Source organism: Lathyrus oleraceus, chromosome 1 (genome assembly GCF_024323335.1).
Source record: "Lathyrus oleraceus cultivar Zhongwan6 chromosome 1, CAAS_Psat_ZW6_1.0, whole genome shotgun sequence".
Taxonomy (NCBI): domain Eukaryota; kingdom Viridiplantae; phylum Streptophyta; class Magnoliopsida; order Fabales; family Fabaceae; genus Lathyrus; species Lathyrus oleraceus.
Window position 1 is genome coordinate 151,748,398 of NC_066579.1, and position 24,096 is coordinate 151,772,493.

At 39.9% G+C, this 24,096-nt stretch overlaps 1 non-coding gene across 1 annotated transcript; it reads left to right on the plus strand.

Annotated features, from left to right (window-relative positions):
* Positions 1-226: 226 nt before the first annotated feature.
* LOC127117081 (small nucleolar RNA R71) lies at positions 227-333 on the plus strand. Its single transcript, XR_007801842.1, has one exon. It is a non-coding gene; the product is annotated as a small nucleolar RNA R71 (small nucleolar RNA).
* The last annotated feature ends 23,763 nt before the right edge of the window (positions 334-24,096 follow it).

Consider the following 24,096-nt stretch of genomic DNA (forward strand, 5'->3'; position numbering starts at 1 on the left):
ATGGTCAAGGCTACTGATTTCGTACATTCCACCCTTTGTCTGGGACTTTTCCACTGGAGTTCTTTCACCTCCCCATTGGAAATGGTTCTAGGCCATGTTTTCAATGAGTTGATAGGCTTCATTGTATGGCTTGTTCATAAGTGCACCACTCTCGGCAGCGTCTACTGTCAGTCTCGTGTTATACAGAAGCCCATTGTAAAATGTGTGAATGATCTCCCAGTCTTTGAGACCGTGATGTGGACATATTCTCATCATGTCCTTGTATCTCTCTCATGCTTCGTAGAGAGATTCTACATCTTTTTGCCTGAATCCGTTGATTTGAGCTCTCAGCATAGCAGTTTTGCTCGGTTGAAAATATCGGGATAAGAAGATGTTCTTCAGTTCTTCCCATGTTGTAACGGAGTTGGAGGGCAAGGATTGCAACCAAGCCCAAGCTCTGTCTCTTAGTGAGAAAGGAAAGAGGCGCAGTCTTATCACATCTTGAGATACACCATTCTCCTTTACAGTGTCTGCGTACTACACAAACTTGGTCAGGTGTTCAATAGGATCGTCCGTAGGATTTTCAGCAAATTGATGTTGTTGGACGGCTGATAATAGTGAGGGTTTCATCTCGAAATCGTTTCGATTGATAGTTGGGGCAACAATGTTGTTGTGAGGTTCTTGTTGGGACGGGGTAGCGTAGAATTTAAGAGGACGATTACGTGGTCCTTCTTCAGCCATGGTTGGTTTTTCTTCTAGTTTAGGAGGAGAGAAGATATCGGGAATATCGTACTTTTGTTGATATTCTTGTATTCGGCGTCTTATGTATAACAAACACTCTAATTCTTGGACTGGTGGTGCTAAGTTATCGCCTTGTGAGCGAGTACTTGGCATACAATCGGGGAAAATAAGGGAGAATAAATTAGTTTTTATTTTTACCTTAGTCTATACCGTGCAACGAAAGAATCGCACTATTCGACTAAAACAGGTCCCCGGCAACGGCGCCAAAAACTTGATGCTTGTCGTGACTATATATAAAATATAGTCTATCGGGTACTTGACTGCAAGTGCACAGTCCAGTCGCTTTAGTTTTAAAATATATCGATCCCACAGGGACCTATGGTCAAACTAGTGTTACTAACGTCACTATGTTTAGCTAAGGGAATGATTAGTAGAAGTTCGGGTGCAGAATATTAAATCTAAGGGAAATTTAGTTTTAAGAAAATTGATGGAAGGAATCAGTATGGAACGCATTAATTGTCAGGGATTCGATAAGTCACCGGTGAATAGTTTAAATGCCAAATATCTCTAAGTAGAAAATATTTATTTAAAAAGCTTTATCTCACACTCTCGTGATTGTTGATTCGGCCTATAACTTTAAGTCAGAATGCACGCTCTCGCTGTCCCATTTGAAGTTAAAATTACTTTTTGAAAATAAATAAGTCCTAATTGCTTTTAAAGCGCTCTCGCTGTTTTTAAACTCAATGCCTAATTTTTACTATCCAGCTCGAGCCTCACGCTCTCGCGATTGTTGGTTCTCGCCTTAGTTAATTTCCCACTCTCGTGGCAAAATCGTATTAAATAGCTTCTCACGCTTTTGTGATAAAGTTAATCAAATTTAAATTAAAAACCTCAGCCTAAAAGATTGTTTGAGAAAAAGGGTTTTCACCGATTATTATTAAATCCCATCTAATTAAATTGTTACATACCGATACCGGTAATTTAGCCGGACATGTTAAATAAAGCAAACACAGAGCTTAAATAGATTAACAATGCAACGGACATAATTATAGCAATAACAAGGCAATAATAATAATTTAATAAAAACCTGACAATCGGATTAACAGAGTATGGCGAATCTTTGAGTACTTGAGCAGTCCTCCACAAGTAGGTAGGATTCTGCTTCTTCAATACAATTGCTTACTAAATTAAATAAAGTGTAGTAGTTTCCCAGTGTAGGAAACTACTACTATGGCTAACTGGAAAATAGAAAGGAAAGGAGAAAAGGAAATTCTAAAAAGAATGACAATGTACTAAGGCAACGGAAACAAATTTGCTGAAAAGAAAATAACTAAAAAGCTAGAATGCTGTAAAAAAAAATTCAATTGCAGAGCGTAAGTGTAGATGTTCCAATTTTTCCAACTTTGGTCCTTTATATATTGCTCTGGTAGGTCTTGGCGGTTGAGAAAATTAAGGAAGACTGGTTGAATGAGGAATCCACGGGGGAGTCATGCTGTTGGAGAGAATTTAGGCACATTTGGGTGCCTCTGATTGACTGTTTCAAAGCATAAAATCTGGCTGTGTGACGCTCGTCATGGGCCTGTGGCGGTCGTCACAGGCTGGGTCGTGACGGTCGTCACATCAGCAAATTCTGCATTCTGGTTTTCTGCTTTTTTTTTCTATTCTTTCTCATGTGTTTCTTCTTCTTTTTCTTCCTTTCCTACATTTTGCTCATTAATGCTTGGAGATTTAAATACCTGCAAAAACAACTCGAATACTTGCGGAATAATCAGAATATTAATCAAAGTGGTATGATCTTTGAGTGTAAATCAAGGCAAATATCTGATGCATTTTCATGTTATCAAGGTAGAACAATATCAACTTCAGGGAATTTTAGGTCAACACCATAAAAATGGGAGACAACCCTACAGAGGAAATATCAACAACAAAAGTCGCTCAAAAACCAGGAGGAAACTCTGACTGGGAGCAAAGATACAACGATTGGTAGGGATACCAAAGCAATCTACTGGGGAAAATATCAAATATCTCTGATGAAGATCCTCCTGCTGAGGAAATACGAACTCCGCTAAGGGAGGTCAAAACTCTGTTGGGGACAAGGATACGCCACAGGGTATCTGAATCAACCAACTTAGCTGGGGAAAAAGAAAGAAGTTCCACTGGGGAACTGAATCAACACAAACACCTAGGGATACCCGAAGAGTTACTGCTTGGGGAACCTCAGATGCTTCACACTTAAGGACTTTCTATTCATTGAAATGCTGTTGATATTCTTGCTACTTGCTTTGGAAAAGTTCTTGCTTTTATATATTAAAGAAAACTTGATTTTGAAAAATTTTAATTTCAAAATGATCATAATAAAATTTAAAACTATTGGCTGGAATAAATAAGTATAGAAACAATTTGGATGAAAGCTCATCTTTATTTAATGGAATGGTAGTCTGTAAATGACAAGACTCCATAGATTTTACAAAGTTGAAAATGGTAATTTACATGGAAAAGGTTACATTGAATACAAATGATCCTTAATCCTTCTACCAAATCTTGATATCCACTGTGCTCTCGAAGGCCGCTGGAGATGAACCGATGTCAACCCTTGTGCTCAAACAAGTCTTCAAAAATCACTGAGGATCAGCAGAATGCAGTTACTTGCCATAATCCCTAATTTTTGCATAAGTTGCCCTAAGGTGGAGTACTTAACTTATCGGGAAATTATTTCTGTTTTATGTCTCTAATTTTTGCCTGGATCGCCCTTTCGGGTTTTCAATCCACCGAGACGCTCATTTTTGCCTAAGCCGCCCTTTCGGGTTTTCAACTTAACAACCTGTTATTTTTCTTTTTTAGGCGAAGTATTTCTTGACTGCATCTGCGTTCACAGGACGAGTGAACTCTTCACCATCCATAGTTGTAAGAATCAGGGCACCGCCTGAAAAAGCTCTCTTAACAACATACGGGCCTTCATAATTGGGAGTCCATTTTCCTCTGGAATCTGGCTTGAATGATAAAATCTTCTTGAGCACAAGGTCACCTTCTCTGAACACTCGAGGTTTAACCTTCTTATCAAAAGCTTTCTTCATTCTCTGCTGATATAACTGACCATGACACATGGCAGTCAATCTCTTCTCTTCAAAAAAATTCAACTGGTCAAACCTGGTCTAACACCATTTAGCTTCAGTCAACTTGGCTTCCATGAGCACATGCAACAAAGGAATCTCAACCTCTACGGGGAGCACTGCTTCCATACCATAAACGAGAGAGAAAGGGGTTTCCCCTGTTGAAGTGCGGCGAATGTACGATACCCATGCAAATTAGATGGGAGCATCTCATGCTAATCCTTATACGTGACAACCATCTTTTAGATAATTTTCTTGATATTCTTATTCGCAACTTCAACATCCCCATTCATCTTGGGTCTGTAGGGAGAAGAATCGTGATGTGCAATCTTGAAGTCTTTGCAAAGAGCTTCCACCATATTGTTATTCAAGTTTGATCCATTATCAGTAATGATCTTACTTGGCACACCATAACGGCATATAATATGATTCTTGATAAACCTTACAACAACTTCCTTGGTTACATTAGCATACAATGATGCTTTAACCCATTTTGTGAAGTAGTCAATTGCCACCAAAATGAAACGATGCCCATTCGAAGCTTTGGGCTCAATCATCCTAATCATATCAATCCCCACATGGATAAGGGCCATGGGGAAGAGATAACATTCAGTAATGTCGGAGGAACATGAATCTTATCAGCATAAATTTGACACTTGTGGCACTTCTTCACAAACTTACAACAGTCAGATTCCATTGTCAGGCAATAGTAACCTGCTCGTAACATCTTCTTTGCCATTGCATGTCCATTGCAATGAGTACCAAAGTATCCTTCATGCACTTCGGTCATCAACAAGTCTGCTTCGTGTCTACCCATGCATCTGAGCAAAACCATGTCGAAGTTTCTCTTGTACAATATATCACCATTCAAGTAGAAATTACCGGCTAATCTTCTCAAAGTCTTCTTATCTTTCAAAGATGCCCCAGGCGGGTAAATATGACTTTGGAGGAAACATTTGATGTCGTAATACCACAATTTCTCGTCTTTGATCTTTTCAACAGCAAACACATGAGCTGGCCTATCAAGACACATCACAGATAAATTGGGAACTTCATTCCAATACTTCACTATAATCATTGATGCCAATGTTGCAAGAGCATCTGCCATCCAGTTTTCATCTCGTGGGATATGATGAAACTCAACCTTTGTAAAGAAAGTTGAAATCCTCCTCGCATAATCTCTATATGGTATTAAACCGGGTTGATTCGTCTCCCATTCTCCTTTGATCTGATTCATAACCAAAGTCGAATCATCGAAGACATCCAAATACTTGATTCTGAGATTCATGGCCTCTTCAAGCCCCATAATGCAAGCTTCATATTCTGCCATGTTGTTTGTACATTTGAAAGTCAATCTAGCTGTAAATGGTAGATGCGTGCCTTGAGGAGTAATAATCATTGCCCCAATGCCATTTCCATATTGATTAACAACTCCATCAAATACCATGCCCTAACGGGAACCAGGTTCTGGCCCTTCTTCTAGCAATGGTTCATCACAATCTTTCATTTTCAAGTACAAAATCTCTTCATCGGGAAAATCATAATGTGTTGACTGATAATCTTCAATTGTTTGGTGAGCCAAATAGTCAGCCAAGATACTACCTTTGATCGCTTTCTGAGATCGGTATTCAATATCATACTCGGACAACAACATCTGCCAACGGGCAATTCTCCTAGTTACAGCAGGCTTTTCAAATATATACTTGATTGGATCCATTTTGGATATCAACCAAGTTGTATGATTCAACATGTACTGACGTAGACGCTTAGCAGCCCAAGCTAATGCACAACAAGTCTTCTCAAGCATTGAATACCGAGTCTCACAGTCGGTGAATTTCTTACTGAGGTAGTAAATAGCAAATTCTTTCTTTCCAGTCTCGTCTTACTGACCAAGAACACAACCCATACTGTCTTCTAGCACAGTCAAATACATGATCAACGATCTTCCTTCAACAAGTGGAGACAGAATCGGAGGCTGAAGCAGATATTCCTTGATACTGTCAAAATCTTTCTGGCAGTCTTCGGTCCAATCACAAGACTGATCTTTCCGAAGAAGCTTGAATATAGGCGCACATGTGGCAGTTATGTGGGAGATGAATCTGGAAATATAATTCAAGCGGCCGAGAAAACCTCTGACTTGCTTCTCAATTTTGGGCACAAGCATCTCTTGTATTGCTTTGACCTTGGCAGGATCAACTTCAATACCCTTCTCACTGACAACAAAGCCCAACAACTTACCAGAGCGAACACCAAAAGTACACTTATTAGGATTCAAGCGGAGTTTATACTTCCTCAAACGCTGGAATAACTTTAACAAATGCTCAACACGTTCCTCTTCATCAATTGATTTGGCAATCATGTCATCGACATATACCTCAATCTCTTTATGCATCATATCATGAAAAAGAGTGGTCATTGCTTTCTGGTAAGTTGCACCAGCATTGTTTAGACCGAAAGGCATCACTCTATAACAGAATGTTCCCCAGGGTGTGATGAATGTGGTCTTCTCGATATCTTCGGGTGCCATCTTAATCTGATTATATCCGAAAAATCCATCCATAAACGAAAAGACTTTGATTTTAGCAGTATTGTCTACCAACATATCAATGTGTGGCAGAGGGAAATCATCTTTCGGACTGACTTTATTCAAATCTCTATAATCAACACACATGCGGACTTTTCCATCTTTCTTTGGCACAGGCACAATATTAGCCACCCATTACAGATACTCAGCAGTTACAAGGAAACCGACATCAATCTGCTTCTGAACTTCCTCTTTGATCTTCACAGCCATATCAGGATGCGTTCTTCTCAACTTCTGCTTGACTAGCGGGCATTCTGGCTTCAACGGCAATCTATGCTCCACAATATCGGAATCCAACCCGGGCATGTCTTGATAGGACCAAGAAAACACATCTGAATATTCTCGAAGAAGGTCAATCAACCCCTTCTTAGCCTCTGGACACAGTCGAGACCCAATCTTGACTTCCTTCACATCATCTTCAGAACCCAAGTTGACTAGCTCAATCTGCTCTTCAAACGGCTAAATGATCTTTTCATCTTGCTTAAGAAGACGAGACAATTCATCACTCACTTCTACATCACTTTCTTCCTCGGCTTCAAACACAGGGAATTCAAAATTTGGAGAAGGATAAAGATCATGGTATTCAAAAGGGTTAGGAACCAACCTGCATAATGATTTGATATTTGATTTTAGAGAAGTGAATTTGTGACCAAATATTATGCAGATGGACAATTATATTGTTAATTTATGTTTTTTTTGTGATTACCATTTTTAGAATAAAGCAAAAAGTAAAAATAAACATCAAAGATATGGATGAATAGAATTAATTTTATTGATGATCAATTTAAAATTCCCAAACAATGTTCACTTCTCCCTTAGGCATAGGAGAAGGATTTTTTTAAAATATAAAAGCAATTACTTAGATTGATGCAAAATAACAGGAATATCAACGGCAGTCCAATTGTTGCATGTCCCTCCATGCGTTACAAAGTTGGTGTAGTCTTCTTCTTCACTATCCTCTAGCACAACAGGTTAGTGTTGTTCATTCCCATGAATGAACCCTCCGCTACGGAAGCTGAGTTACATCTTTTCAGATCTAACGGTTTACAAGCCCTTCTGGAAACCCAAACCAGTTCTTTCTCTGTTGTCGGAGACATCTACCACACGCCCCCACGAATCCACAACATCTTCTTCAACAATCTTCTGTGCATCTTTCAGAGAGGATATAGGTGCCCCAACTCTCTTCTCAGCAGCAATAGATAAGGCTTGGAACGGAGTTCCAACCTCATCCTCAGCTTCCACATAGGAGAAAGATGACAGATGGCTAACCAACATCGCTTTCTCTCCTCCAACAATTATCAGCTTGCCATTCTTGACAAATTTGAGCTTCTGATGCAGAGTGGACGTAACCGCCCCTACCTCATGAATCCATGGCCTTCCCAATAAACAACTGTAGGACGGGTGAATATCCATTACCTGGAAAGTAATTTGAAAATCACTCGGACCTATCTTGACTGGAAGGCCCACTTCATCAATGACTGTTTTGCGAGAGCCATCAAAGGCTTTGACAATCACCCCAATATATCTCATGGGAGCTCCTTGGCAAGATAACTTTGACAATGTTGACTTCAGAAGCACATTGAGTGACAAACCGGTGTCAACGAGTGTAGCACCTCAAATTTGCACCCCCCATTCATGCATTCATTTCATTTTTTTAGGTCATTAACATTGCATACTGCATTGCACCATATCAATAAGCATTGGCATCAAGAGAATTCATCTGTGCAAAGAGAGCAAGTTTTTCTTGAGATGGAGGCCATTTGATCATTCATAAGAGCTTACAGGAGCCAAGGTTCATGTTGAAGCAACTTTGCCAAGTGTTAGAGGCTCAAAGTCATCAGTGCATTGCCAGGTCATCTGAGGCCCATAAAAGTCAACTGAAAGTCAACTAAGGGCTAGGAGGTGGAGAAATGGTTTGAGACACTTCATTCATGTCCAAAAGAGGTCTATTCATCATGTCAAACATCTACCTTGAAGATTTTGAAGTCAGATCAAAAGTTTCCCAAAATGGAAAGTGACCTGTAATTTCAAGTTTCCAAAAATGGCAAGTTTTTGGACCACATTCAACTTGACTTTCCAATATCAAAGAAGCTTCAAATGAAATTTTGTCCAACAGGAAAGTTGAAGATCTTTCTCTCCCATTTCCAAAAAGTCCAAGATCATGAGTATCTGATGGATGGTTTAGGAGTTATGAGCAAATGATCACCAAGTGTGCATGAAACTTCAAAGTGCCATAACTTTTGATTCAAGACTCCAATTTAGGCCACTCTTTTTGCATAATGCTCCTTATGACTCATATTTTCCAAATCCATCATTGCATTGCATGAAATTTAATCATATAATCATTTATCCATGGATGTTCATTTTGGAGGGAAAATGCCAAATTCAAATTTGGTGCATCATACATGTTAAATTCCAATTCCAACATGTGCATGAGATGATTTTAAGTGATTTTGATCCTTGAGTGTGATTGTTGCATCCATGCATTCATGCATTAATTTGCATCCATATCATCAACAACGAAAGATTTTCAAGGAACTTAAGAGGTCTATTTGCAAATTTTCAGACATGGATAAGCAAAGAAGGAATACGAAGAAGTACAGTTTCAGACAACCCGACTTGAAAGAGTTAAGGAGTTTTACATCTATGTATTAGAGCCCTTGGAGTTCAAAGCTCGCCATGGGAAGCTTCTGTCTATTCTTTCTACCAAGGTGGATGAAGGTCTGATGAGTGTGTTGGTGCAGTTCTACGATCCTCTGTATCGTTGCTTCACTTTTCCGGATTACCAGATTTTGCCTACACTTGAGGAGTATGCCTATCATGTGGGTATACCTATTCTTGATTAGTTGTCGTTCAGTGGTTTGGAGAAGATTCCGTCTTCTCAAGAGATTGCTGATATGCTTCACATAGATGTATCTGATATTGTTGCTCATATAACTACCAAAGGTGGAATTCAAGGTCTCCCATCTGATTTCCTCATTGCCCAAGCTACTTTGTTTGGGAGGGCCATGAGTGAGGACGCCTTTGAAGCCATATTTGTACTACTCATCTATGGGCTAGTGTTATTTCCCAACATCGGAAATTTTGTGGATGTGAACGTGTCGCATCCGCGAAAAAACAACCGGCGAGCTAAAATAAAAACACAAACAGAGCCGCCACTGCGCGTTATTTATCCCAAGATAGGGAAAGGAAACGCTCAGAGAAACCTGGAAAGACATGGTCTCGTGACCAAAGAGAAAGGGTACGGGAGTCGGTTACGCGAGGGGAAGGTATTAGCACCCCTCACGTTCGTCGTACTCGACAGGATCCACGCTCTAAGAAAAGAAAAGGTTGCTAAAACACCACACACACACACACCGAAGACAACACAGGTGGGGGTTAGGAGGAACGAGCTCGATAGGACGTCGCATCCTATGCCTACGTATCTCGTCTGGAACGAGAATCAGAGCTGCCGTAGTTCGGCTCACGCACACCAAACAAACAAACAAACACACAGGCAAACATGGAGCCTGAATGCCAATCACTGGACTTACATCAGCGTCCGAACCCAAAACACACACAAAAAGGCAAACATGGAGCCCGACCGCCAATCACTGGACTTACATCGGCATCCAAACCTACAAACACAATCAGGATACGTACAGCCAATCGCTGGGCTTACGTCCATATCCTGACACACAAGAAGATAACAAGCAAACACACACAAAAAGAAAAAAAAGTGCCCGGAGAGACCTCGCACGGTCTCTTGCCTACATACCTCGTCTGGAACAAGGATCAGGGCGATGTAGTTCCCCTGAAAGGGAAAGAAATGCCAACCAGATACAAAGGGAAGACACACTACCAGGGAGCTGGACTCGAGCCTAGTGTTATCATGCATCATTGCCCTATGTTCAGGTTTCTATCCTACTTGCACAACTGCAAGCTAATCCTATCCAGGAAGAAAGCAAGCATACAAGCATACAAGCAAACAGAGCAAACAAATATTCACAAAGCACACACTATAACCAGTCAAGTGAGGCTCAAACAATGGGTTTGACTGCCGAAGCAAGTCATCTGTACATGGGTAGTGTTCGCTCTTAACCTTGCCATTGCGAGGCTAAGGTGAGGCAGATGAAAGGTGAGTGAAGATTAGACTTCACAGCTCTTATCCCTGACCAGGGAGAGCTTCAGACAAAGGAGTGTGGGTCCAGAATGGAGGGACCCTTCTATGCTCAAGACTCTGACTCGATTGTGCAACAGCACAAGATCTTGGGTTTGTGTCCCAATGCATCAACACAGTGGTGTGAGCAGAGGGACGACTCAACAGAATAGTGGGGGATAGATTGCATATCCCTTTGATCCACCAATTGCCTCATAGAGGTCTTTACCTGCTTGGCACGAAAGTAAACAATCACAAACATCGCCTCTTAAGGAGGACTTCAGACAGTTGCCTGGCCAGGTAACAGGCCAGGTCTTCCAGACTACATGGAGAATAGAAGTCCTACCTCAATTGGTTAAAAACCAAGCAGCAGCATGCAAGTTCTTAAAGAACTGTAAGCGACTAAATGTACCTGAAATCAATCAAGTATCATCAGTACTCAGACAAACCAACAATAAACGGCAAAAATCAATCTATACAGACAACACAAGTTAATGCACATAAGTGCAAGCTACGAGCTCAAACTCAAGCATCAATCCCTACAAAACAAAATCATGTTAGTGGACAACATCAAACAAATTCAAATTGCAACTTGCATTTATTTCCTTGAGCCTTTTGCATTTCATCCTGAAAATCCACACCAAATGTGAGAAACTAGACCACTAGGCCAAGCCTAGGGTCCAAAAGGGATAAAAAATTCTAAACAGCAAGTGAATTTCAACCAAAATCACATTAAAACAAATCAAAAGCAAATGCAATTGGTCCCATGCTCATATCATTCACCATTATCATTTTATGCACAATTTAACATCAATCATGCAATTTGCAACTCCAAATGACCAAACAGAATGACTTCAATCAAATCCATACCAAAACAATTCAATTAATTCCACAAAACTTCACACCTAAACAGGACACATTCAATGTATAGCATGTCAATTTTCAGCTCAATTGGACAAAAGAAAGTAGGTCAATGAAAATCAAGAAATCCAGACACAATTCTACAAGCCAATTCAAGGCATCCACACAAGCATTCACTTTAATAATTCATAAAACAGTGACAACAATTAAGAAATGAATGGGATCAAAAGCATGATGTCCTACAATGTGTCTAGAATGCTCATGTTAAATTTCATCTTCATCCAATACCATATGAGAATTTCACAAAAGAAATACAAACATGTGTCACACAATGTTGCAAAATGAACCAACAGGGAAGAAAATTATCAATCAATTTGAAAATGCAACCAATAATTCCAGCAAAATTCACATGTTATCTTGACATATCAATGATCATTCATGCAAAAAAATTGGAGCAATCAAACATTCCTAAGCCAGGCAAATAAAATCAGAAAGATGACTTAGCTTGGTGTGACACAAATTGTCACACCTCTATTCAAAAAAATCAAATCTCCTTCACCAAGTACCCAAAAATCACAAACTCTACATGAAAATCACTATCAAGATGTCCAGAACAAGCACAAAAAATTTCATTCATTTCTTTGGAAGTATGAGTATTTCATGAAGGATATGGTGAAGCATACAAAAATGTGACACATTCCACAAACCCTAGACCAATTATTTTTCTATACATGCAAAAAATCCACAAAAATCATCATAAAATTCTACACATCATCATGAGCATGGCACAAAAAATTTCACAAAAATTGGATGAAAAATGAAGCCTCTAGGAATTTTTGAAGTTCTTGTAACAAAATGAAATAAGAAAAGAAAAAGAAAAAGAAATAATAATTAAATAAATGAAGCAGTGGCATTTTTGTAAATTTTAAAACAATATCCAAAACGACAGCGTTTGGAAAAGAAGCAGTGGAGCGCTCTGATTCGCTGGCGCTGGAGGGAAACATCATTTTCAAACGAAAAACCAAGGCAATGGATCAAACATCGGATTTCATCATGTTCTTCAACAACAATTTCCAGAAAATGCAGAAAATACACGAAAAACAAATTTCAACAAAAATTGGCAAATGGCACACCGTTCTCACCGTCTCTCCACGTACATCAAGAATATGCTAATGATTTAACCTAACACTAAACACACAGCACGGATCGATCAAATTAAGATGTGAGCACAAAACTTCAAATCGCGATAACTCTCTCTATAGTTCACCAAATCAAAAACCACGCACATCATGATGATCTACAATGAATGAACTTCAAAAAGCATATCTCAATTCAAAGAATTGTGAGATTCGAATTTTGGTACCTTGAATGAAGCAGCTGTTGAATTTGACGTTTCTTGATGTAATTCTTCAAAACAGATGCGTGCCAAGGTATAGGAAGGTGGATGGAGAAGTTATCTTAGCTCAAAGTTGCTTAAATTGAAAGAAATCACAAAACTCCATTGTTGCACTCATGATGAACAGTCGAGGTTCTTGATGCTATTGGCAATGATTCACCAAAACAGTTGGAGAAGAAGATATGTGGAGCACGAATCAAGAAGAATCAAGCAATTTGGTTGAGAAACGATGGAGAAATCTTGAAAAATGTTGATGAAGATTCTTGAAGAATTGAGAGAAAATGGAGGGAAAGTTAGTTAGGTTCTTGTGAATTGTGATTATGTGTGCAATTCAGTTACAATTAACACTTTATACTTCAGCTTAATCACCTTCTAATCACCAATTAACCAAAAATGAAATAATTAGCATAATGCCATTTTTCAATGCAAGGGCAAAAATAACTTTTCACATTAGGGCACATGACAGCAATGTGACAGCTCAGACACCTTCTAATTATCATTTGGAATGTGTTGGCTTTGGTCTCATGTTGATTGGCCTTGTACAATTCATTTTCACTATGCTATGCCAAAATTGCATTTTAAGTGCAAGTTCAAAAGTAGCCTAGCCAAATATTGCATCTTGAAAACTCATGACAGTTCAAACCACTTCTAATTTGCATTTGTGATGTGTTGCAAAAACTCCCATTCCAAAATTCCAATTATTTCTCAATTTGGACCATTTTGCCCTTGGATTTTAATTAGTGCACTTGAAAATTGACCTTTTGCATTGACCATTTTTGATGAATTTTGATTATGCACCATGAAAGTACATGTTAAATGGAGTTTGCTCATAAAAAGATCACTCATTTTGGACACTCCATGTGAAAGTTATGCCACTTTGATTATGGGTCTTTTTTTTGAAATTGAATGGACCATAACTTGCCAACCATGCATGGGAATTTCAAGTTCTTGGACTTTTTGGAAAGGTGAGAACAAGATCTACAACTTTCATGTTGAACAAATTTTCATTTGAAGCTTCCTTGGACATGTAAATTTGTGGTGAAAAACTTTCCATTTTTGGAAACTTCCATTACAAGTCACTTTCTATTTTTGGCAATTTTTGTTCTGACTTTATTTTCTCCATTCTTGAGCTTTGACATGTCAAATAACACTTGTTCCAACATGAATGAAGTGTATCCAACTCTCTCCCACCTCCAAATCCATAAAATCAAGCACAGTTGACCACAGTTGACTTTTTCAACTGATAGATGAATTTGGCAATGCACTGATCAATCTGAGCCCCAATCTTCTGATGAAATGGCTCAAGGATGAAACCCTAGCCTCCATAAACTCCATATAATCATGAAATGATCCCCATATCCATCATAGACCCCATATCCATGCCATGCCCTGATTGGCCCAATGCAACTGATTAGGGTTGACCAGTGGTCAAAACCCTAATCTCAAGGAATGTGCTCCAACACTTGATGATGACAAACCATGATGATGATGATGAATCATTTCAAACAAGATGAAGACCAATCTCCTTGAGAATCACAAAACCCTAATTTGGACCTCCACATCCTTAGATGATTGATGACCAGTCCAATGAAACCCTAACTTGCACATGACCTCCTATCTCCTGATCAAGACTTGTGAGGATGACTTGCACAATGTAACCACATGATATGCAATATGCAATGCTTAATGACCTAAAAATGCAATGCAATATGTTAAGCTAGTCCCAAGAGAGGAGGGCAAATTTTGAGGTGTTACAGAACGCTATTAGGATTTTCTCTTCTCTTAATCCCATTCCGACTCTGTTGGGTGACACTTATTTCTCTTTGCATATGAGGAATGCAAAGGGTGGTAGATCCATTGTGTACTGTCTGCCTCTGTTGTACAAGTGGTTTATTTCTCACTTGCCTCAGACGCTTGCCTTCAAGGAGAACAATGGATGTCTACGGTCGTCAGCGAGACTCATGTCTCTCACTAATGATGATATCTCTTGGTATAACCGTGTTTATGATGGCGTTCAGATTATTGACTCTTGTGGTGAGTTCTCCAATGTGCCTTTTCTTGGTACATATGGTGGAATTAACTACAATCCTACTTTGGCTCGCCGTCAGCTTGGGTTCCCCTTAAAGGATAAACCAAACAACATTTTGCTGGAAGATGTATTCTTTCAAGAGGGTAAAGATCCCCAGAACTTGAAGGATAGGATGGTCCGCGCCTGGCGCAAGGTTCATAGGAAAGGAAGGAAAGAGCTTGGTCCGAAGAATTGCATTGCTTTGGAACCCTATACCTCTTGGGTGAGGAAGAGAGCTCTTGAGTACCGCATGCCATATGATTATCCGAGACCTGCCCCTATGGTTATGGTTGGGCCTTCAACCCTCCCTAACCAAGGAGTAGAGGAGTTGAGAGACGAAGACCTATCGCGTGCATGGGTTCGTGAGCGTGAGGAACTTCTTCAGCAGCTCAAAGATAAGGATGCAATGATAGAATTTCTAGAGCATCAAGTTATTGATGAGCTTGATGATGTAGTTACTTCTCTTCTTCCTCACTCGTCTAGGTTTTGGAAGAAGAAGTATGATCAGCTCGCTAAGGAGAAGGCCAATATGGAAGCAGCTTATGAGGGAGAGGTGAAGAGGCTTTGTGCAGTTTATCTTTTGATATCGAAGGCTTTGGATGATTGTTTCTAGGGCTCCATAGGATGTTTATTCTCCTTTTCTCTTGTATTGTATTTGGTTACCAAAATTGTACTACTTCTTTGGTGTAAAAAGTTTCCAAATATTATTGCTCTGAGTATTCCATATATATCTTAAAAGATTAATATTTCCAAATATTTGCATATAGATCCCTATAAAGTTCCTCTAATAAAAACAAACCATGTGCACAAACATTGCATGCATCATATGCATAAGCAGGTTTTGTTCTGAGCTCTTGATCAGTGGTCTAACTATTTGCTCTTCCTTTATTTTGAAGACAAGTTGATGCACCAGTATAACACTAGAGACAATCATCCGAAGATAATGGAGCATCTAGAGCAAGAGAACATGGATCTGAAAGAAGATATTGCTAGGCTGACTGCCATGATGGAGTCATTTCTGGCCGCACAGAGCCAAGCTTCGCCCACTCCTGCAACTCCTCCCGCGAGGACTGTCATTTCTGAGATAACAACTTCAATTGTGCCTGCTGCAACAACCCAATTTGCTCCATCTATGCCAGCCGGGTTCCCTTGGGAAATGCCTGCCAATTTCATACCAGAGGGTTTTGCTCCTACTCTTGCTTCTTTGCCGGCATCTAGCCCGATCCTGTCCGTGCCACCTCCCGTTGTGCACACCTTACCCCGTGTTGAGGGCCCGGACATGTATGAAAAGATAGACGAGATGAAAGACCAATTCCTTGAGCTGCGCAAGGAACTAAAGACTTTGAGGGGTAAGGGCCTATTTGGTAAAAGTGCTGCTGAGTTGTGCCTAGTGCCCAATGTGAAGATCCCTATTAAATTCAAAGTACCTGACTTTGAGAAATATAAGGGAAACACATGCCCGCTCATCCATCTTGTGATGTATGCTCGCAAGATGTCAACACAGATCGATAATGACCAACTGTTAATCCAATACTTTCAGGATAGCCTGACAGGTGCTACGCTCCGGTGGTATATGGGGCTGGAGAGTGCAAGCATCCGCTCTTTTGAAGATCTAGGCGAGGCCTCCATCAAGCAGTATAAATATAATGTGGATATGGCTCTAGACAAATACCAATTGAGATCAATGTCACAGAAGGACAAGGAGACCTTCAAGGAGTACGCCCAGAGATGGCGAGAATTGACAGCTCAGATAGTGCCACCCCTGGAAGAGAAGGAGATGACAAAGATCTTTTTAAAGAATTTGAGCTCTTTCTATTATGAAAGGATGATTGCCAGATCTCCCTCAGAGTTCACCGAAATGGTGAATATGGGGATGATATTGGAAGAGGGGGTCCGTGAAGGGCGTTTATCTAAAGATGACAGTTCCTCAGCAAAGAAGTATGGAGGCTTTTCTAGGAAGAAAGAGGGAGAGACTCATGATGTGTCCTCTCATGTCAAAAGAAGGCCCTCTGTAAGGAGGAAGGATGTGCGTCCCACCGTCAACCAACACTAGGTGGCTCATATAGCACCTGCTTTTAGAGAAGTTCATCATCATCAACAACAACAATAACACCGTCAACAACAACAGGCCTACCAGCCTCACAACAATAATAACACTAGCACCAACAACTACGAGAAGAAAAGGGTAACTTTTGACCTGATTTCGATGACATATGCTGAGCTCTATCCTTCCTTGATTGATAGGAAGCTGATAACTCCACGAGACCCTCCTGCTGTACCAACCAACCCTCAGTGGTGGTATAAGCCTGAGCTTCACTGTGTATATCATTTTGGTGCTTCCGGGCATGATGTGGAGAACTGTTACCCGTTGAAAACCAAGGTGAAAGACCTTGTGAGAAGTGGGATATTGTTTTTTGAGGATGTAGGTCCGAATATCAAGAAGAACCCATTGCCCGAGCATGGGAAAGCAGATGTTAACATGGTCCAGGGATGCCCTAGCAAGTACAAAGTCCTGTATGTAAGTGACATAAGGCAATCTTTGGTCGAGATCCATAAGCTGTTGTGTGAACACAGCCACTATGAGCATGACCACGATAGGTGCCAGGTGTGCACTATCGACGAGAGAGGATTCCGTCAAGTAAGAAAGGATATCCAAGAGATGATTGATCAGGGAATGATTGAAATACTTCAGAATCGCAATGAGGATGAAGTTGATGTTATCTCCCCTGTATTTAGAATTCCTGAGCCTTTCGTTGTCAAGTATGATGGCAGCAAGAAGAAGGTATCACCAGCTCTTGTGATCAAGCCAGTGGGCCCTGTCCCGTATGTATCAGACAAGGCTGTTCCCTACCGATATAATGTTGTGATGCTAGAAGATGGAAAGGAGGTGTCGTTGCCATCAACTTCTGTAGTGAGCATTTTAGACGTCAGTGGTGTGACCCGTAGTGGTCATGTTTTCTCGACTCCGCCGAAATCCCATGAAGATATTTTGAAGAAAACTGTTGTTAATCATGCCGGTCCCGTGGTGACTTCTTCTCAAAATAATTATGTTCCTGTTGTTGACCTTGTTGCTGTCAAGAATAATAACACTCCTATCCTAGTTGGCCAGTCTGGCATGTTAAAAGAGGATGGTGATGAGATACTGAGGCTCATCAAAAGGAGTGAATATAATGTTGTTGATCAACTGCTACAAACTCCATCAAAGATATCTGTCTTATCTTTGTTGATGAATTCTGAGCCACATCACGAAGCTTTGTAGAGGGTGTTGGACGTGGCATACGTGGACCACGATGTCACAATTGAGCACTTTGATAGCATTGTTGCAAATATAACTGCTTGCAACAACTTGAGCTTCTGTGATGCTGATCTTCCCGAGGAGGGAAAATACCACAATTTGGATTTGCACATATCGATGAACTGTAAGGATGATGTCTTGTCCAATGTGTTGGTGGACACAGGATCATCACTTAATATGTTGCCAAAATCCACTCTTGCTAAACTTTCGTACCAGGGGCCTCCCATGAGGCAGAGTAGAGTGGTTGTGAAGGCGTTTGATGGATCGCACAAGACTGTGATCGGCGAATTTGAACTCCCGATCAAGATTGGACCTAGTGATTTCCATATCACTTTTCAAGTCATGGATATTCATCCATCTTACAGTTGTTTGCTTGGCAGACCATGGATTCACGAGGCAGGCGCCGTGACATCCACCCTACACCAAAAATTGAAGTTTGTAAAGAATAAAAAGTTGGTGGTGATAGGGGGAGAGAAGGATCTCTTGGTCATTCAATTATCTTCCTTCTCCTATATTGATGCTAAGGATGAGGTTGGGACTCCATTCCAAGCCTTGTCTATTGCTGAGCCTTCTAGGAAAGGACTTTCTTCATTTGTCTCCTACAATGATGCTAAGTTGGCCATTGAGTATGGTGCAACTAATGGATTGGGGAAAATGATCAAGTTGGAAGATAACAAGTCCCGAGATGGCATAGGGTACTCTTCTGGTGTTTCCAATGAGCGTGGGTTGTTCCAGAGTGGAGGTTTTATCCACACAGTTGAAGATCAGGAAGTTTCCGCCATTGTTGAAGATGATGAAAAGGAAGACCTTGGCAACTTTGTCCTACCCGGTGGAATCTGCAATAATTGGATCACTGTTGATGTTCCAACATTTATCCATAAGTCAACGTAATGTGTTCATTTTGTTTGAAAACCCTTATCCCATGCCAAAAGGAGAAGTGAAGACATGATTGGCATAATTTGATTAATACAATGATATTCATTCAATAATCGTGTGTTAAATGTTTGTTTTTCAATTTATTTTTCCTTTTTGCTTTTTGCATGAAATTGGTGATCACCATAAAACCCTAAAAAAGAGAATAAAATCAATCTTTTCATCTGCATAACGATTTGCCTTGTTTGAATTCTGAAATCTCTTTTATACTCAAAATCATTATTCATGTTAATCAAACCCATTGAACATAATGATCCAACACCATCTCCCAACTTTGAGTTTCCTGTATTTGAGGCAGAAGAAGATGATGTTGAAGAGATTCCTGATGAGATTACCTATCTTCTTGAGCACGAGGAGAAGATCATTAAGCCATATCTTGAGAATCTGGAAACAGTCAACTTGGGGTCTGAAGACTTCATTCGTGAAGTGAAAATTGGGGCACTCCAAGAAGAGTTTGTTAAGAAGGGGTTGATTGAGTTGTTACAAGAATATGTCGACGTCTTTGACTGGTCATATGAAGACATGCCTGGTCTAGATACTGATATCGTGTAACATTTCTTGCCGTTGAAGCATGAGTGTGTGCCTGTGAAGCAAAAGCTTAGGAGAACTCATCCTGATATGGCAGTGAAGATTAAAGAAGAAGTTCAGAACCAAATTGATGCGGGGTTTCTGGTGACTTCTACATATCCTCAATGGGTGGCCAATATTGTGCTCGTGCCTAAGAAAGATGGAAAAGTCTGAATGTGTGTGGATTACCGTGACTTGAATAAAGCTAGTCCAAAAGATAATTTTCCTGTACCACACATTGATATGTTGGTAGACAACACAGCTAAATTCAATGTCTTCTCATTTATGGACGGATTTTCCGGTTATAATCAGATTAAAATGGCACCCGAGGATATGGAGAAGACAACATTCATCACACCTTGGGGAACATTCTATTATCGTGTGATGTCCTTCGGTTTGAAGAATGCCGGAGCCACGTATTAACGCGCTATGACTACCTTGTTTCATGATATGATGCACAAAGAGATCGAGGTGTATGTTGATGATATGATTGCAAAGTCGAAAATGAAAGTTGAACATGTAGAACACTTGTTGAAGCTTTTCCAGCATTTGAGGAAGTACAAACTCCGCCTGAATCCGAACAAGTGTAAATTTGGAGTCCGTTCCGGCAAGTTATTGGGCTTTGTTATCAACGAGAGAGGTATTGAAGTTGATCCTGCTAAGGTCAAAGCAATACAAGAGATGCCTGCGCCCAAAACTGAGAAGCAAGTCCGAGGTTTTCTTGGCCGCTTGAATTACATTTCCAGATTTATATCCCACATGATTGCCACATGTGCGCCTATATTCAAGCTCCTCCGGAAAGATCAGCGTCATGATTGGGCCGAGGATTGCCAAAAGGCCTTTGATAGTATCAAAGAGTATTTGTCTAAGCCTCTGATTCTGTCTCTGCCTGTTGAAGGGAGACCATTGATTATGTACTTGACTGTGCTTGATGATTCCATGGGATGTGTATTGGGTCAACAAGATGAATCAGGAAAGAAAGAATATGCAATATACTACTTGAGTAAGAAGTTTACTGATTGTGAGTCTCGGTACTAATGCTTGAGAAGACATGCTGTGCTTTGGCTTGGGCTGCTAAGCGCTTACGCCAGTATATGTTAAATCATACAACTTGGTTGATATCCAAAATGGATCCAATCAAATATATCTTTGAGAAGTCTGCTTTAACTAGGAGGATTGCTCGTTGGTAGATGTTGCTATCTAAGTATGATATTAAGTATCGAGCTCAAAAATCTATTAAAGGTAGTATCCTGGCCTACCATTTGGCACATCAACCAATTGAAGATTATCATTCTGTTCAGTATGACTTCCATGATGAGGAAATTCTGTATTGGAAGATGAAAGATTGTGATGAGCCTACGCTCGATGAAGGGCCAGAGCCTGGTTCCCGATGGAGTATGGTGTTCGATGGCGCTGTTAATCAGTATGGAAATGGTATTGGGGCAGTGATTATTACTCCTCAAGGCACACATTTTCCTTTTACAGCAAGGCTAACTTTCAAATGCACGAATAATATGGCGGAGTATGAGGCCTGTATTATGGGTTTGGAAGAATGTATTGATCTTAGGATCAAACATCTTGATGTTTATGGTGATTCGGCCCTTGTTGTTAATCAGATTAAGGGAGAATGGGAGACGAATCAGCCTGGCCTCATCCCATACAGAGATTATGCGAGGAGGATTCCAACTTTCTTTACTAAGGTTGACTTCCATCATATTCCTCGAGATAAGAATCGGATGGCAGATGCTCTTGCTACGCTTGCTTCAATGATTGTAGTGAAGTATTGGAATGAAGTTCCCAACATCACTGTGATGCGCTTGGATAGACCAGCTCATGTGTTTGCAGTTGAAGAAGTAAAAGATAATAAGCCGTGGTACTATGATATCAAGTGTTTTCTCCAAAGTCAGACTTACCCGCCTGGGGTATTGTAAGACCCCAATTTTGTCCCTAAGATTCCTCATGGCATCCTATCATAGCATTTGCATAGCCTCAAGGATCATTGGACACCTTGCTTCCTTCCCTGTGGGTGGGATCTTTTTGAGAGTGATTCTTGATCACCAAGCATTTCTTGCATTTGTATATCATTGCTTTTCTTGTAATCACTAACCAAAAATGTACAAAAATATGTCATCTAACATTTGTTTTACAGCTTAAGCAGTCAACAGGTCAAGGCAATTCAAGTGAATCCTTTGTGCAAGAGATGAGGTTTCCATTGAGATATGGATCATGTGATCATTATATTGAGCTTGTGTGAGCTAGAGGTTCATTTTGGAGCAAATTCCCCAAGTGGTTGAGGCTCAAGTTCATCAGAACATTTTCAGGTCATCTAAGGACCACTGAAAGTCAACTAAAGGCTTTGGAGTGTGAGAATTGAGTTTCTTCATCCCATTCATGTTCAAACAAGGCACATTCATCATGTCAAACATCTACATTGAAGAATTTGAAGCCAGTGCAAAAGTTTCCCAAAATGGAAAGTGACCTATAATTTCAAGTTTCCAAAAATAGCAGGTTTTTGGATCAAATTCAACTCAACTTTCCAACATCAAAGAAGCTTCAAATGAATTTTTGTCCAACATGAAAGTTGAAGATCTTTCTCTCCCATTTCCAAAAAGTCCAAGATCATGAGTGTAACACCCCAAAATTTACCCTCCTCATTCATGCATTCATTTAGCATTTCATATTGCATTTCATCATGTCAATCAGAATTAGATCCAAGAAACTTTTAAAAATAAAAAAATAAAAAAATAAAAAAAACGAAAAAAAATAAAAAAAATAAAAAATAAAACGAAATTTTTTTTTTCACAAAAAATAAATAAATAAATAAAAATAATAATAAAAAAATAAATAAAATATAAAAGAAAAAATTTGGACTTGGGTCTCTCTCATCTGAGCCCACAGGTCCACAAAATCAGGTTTATAAATTCAGAGTTTCAGTGAAAGAAAATATTCATTCTATTCCTATTACCTTGGCTGGAGGAAAAAGATAGTGAGAGAAAAAGAAGAGAAGCAAAATACTCTGAGGTTTCATTGAAACAAAACCCTGAGGAAAAAGATAGTGAGAGAAGACCTAACGGAGTTCAGAGCAGCCTCCAAACCCTGAAGAGAACTCAACTACACAGAATCACTTCTGCCTCACATAAACCCTAAAGATTGTTTTGTAAACCTCACGGGTGCAACTCAATTTCAATCAAGCTCTCCAATCAGGTTTGCCCTTATTCCCATTACCTTTTTGCTTTGAAGTTGAATACTCTGAATGTTTGAGGTATGATGGATGAATTTCATTAGGTTTTTGCCCACGGGTTTATAATTATGTATGAATGTATAAATAATGTCTTGAATGCTTAATCGTTTAATTTTTGAAGTGTATGCCACAGGGTTTGAGGTTTCTGAAACCATACTGTTATCCATGAAAAAAATGCTTATCGTGTTTCACTAACCCTGTTTGTTGAGTTTTTGTGAGGGCTCACATGACTTTTGCAGGGATAACTTGCGTGGTTTTCCACTTTATTTGTGGGATACCCCCTGGAGGTTTCATTCCGATTACCTGTACTGACTCACCTTTCTTTGATGGCATTAGCTTGGGAGATCCCTTGGTTGCTTACTCCTTTAATTGCTGTTGCTTCGGATCTTTATCCGTGTGGTACTTTTACCTCTTTTCCGCATTTTATCGCTTTCTTAGCTGGAAGACCTCGATAGGAGGCATTTGTCACTACGCCAAATAAGGGAAAAGAGGGCGCTTATTTTGGCCTATAATAGCGCTTTTAAGCGCCCTCTAATCTGGCGCTGGCATAGGTAAAGACAACGCTTTGTTTTCCTGGAGAAAGCGCTGTCTAAAGTGGCCACATTATAGTGCGCTTTTAGAAAAAAGCGCCCTCTGGAGTGGTCCATAAAGGGACACCTTAGAGGGCGCTTTCTGGAAAAAGCGCCCTCTAAAGTTGTCAATGTAAAGTGTTTAGAGGGCGCTTTCAGGAAAAAGCGCCCTCTAAAGTTGTCAATGTAAAGTGTTTAGAGGGCGCTTTCAGGAAAAAGCGCCCTCTAAAGTTGTCAATGTAAAGTGTTTAGAGGGCGCTTTCAGGAAAAAGCGCCCTCTAAAGTTGTCAATGTAAAGTGTTTAGAGGGCGCTTTCAGGAAAAAGCGCCCTCTAAAGTTATCAATGTAAAGTGTTTAGAGGGCGCTTTCTGGACAAAGCGCCCTCTAAAGTGTTAGTTATTTTAAAAAAATTTGTTTGAAAAACAGTGGATATATATTTAATTGGTAACCTGTTCGCATGCTGCAAAAGTGTAAAATTCATATTGATTTCATCCTTTAATTCAATGTTATACACCATTAATCCATTGATATATACAACATGAATCCATTTATATACAACATTAACCCTCCATATATACAACATTAATATATGATTCTTTGATCAACAATATACA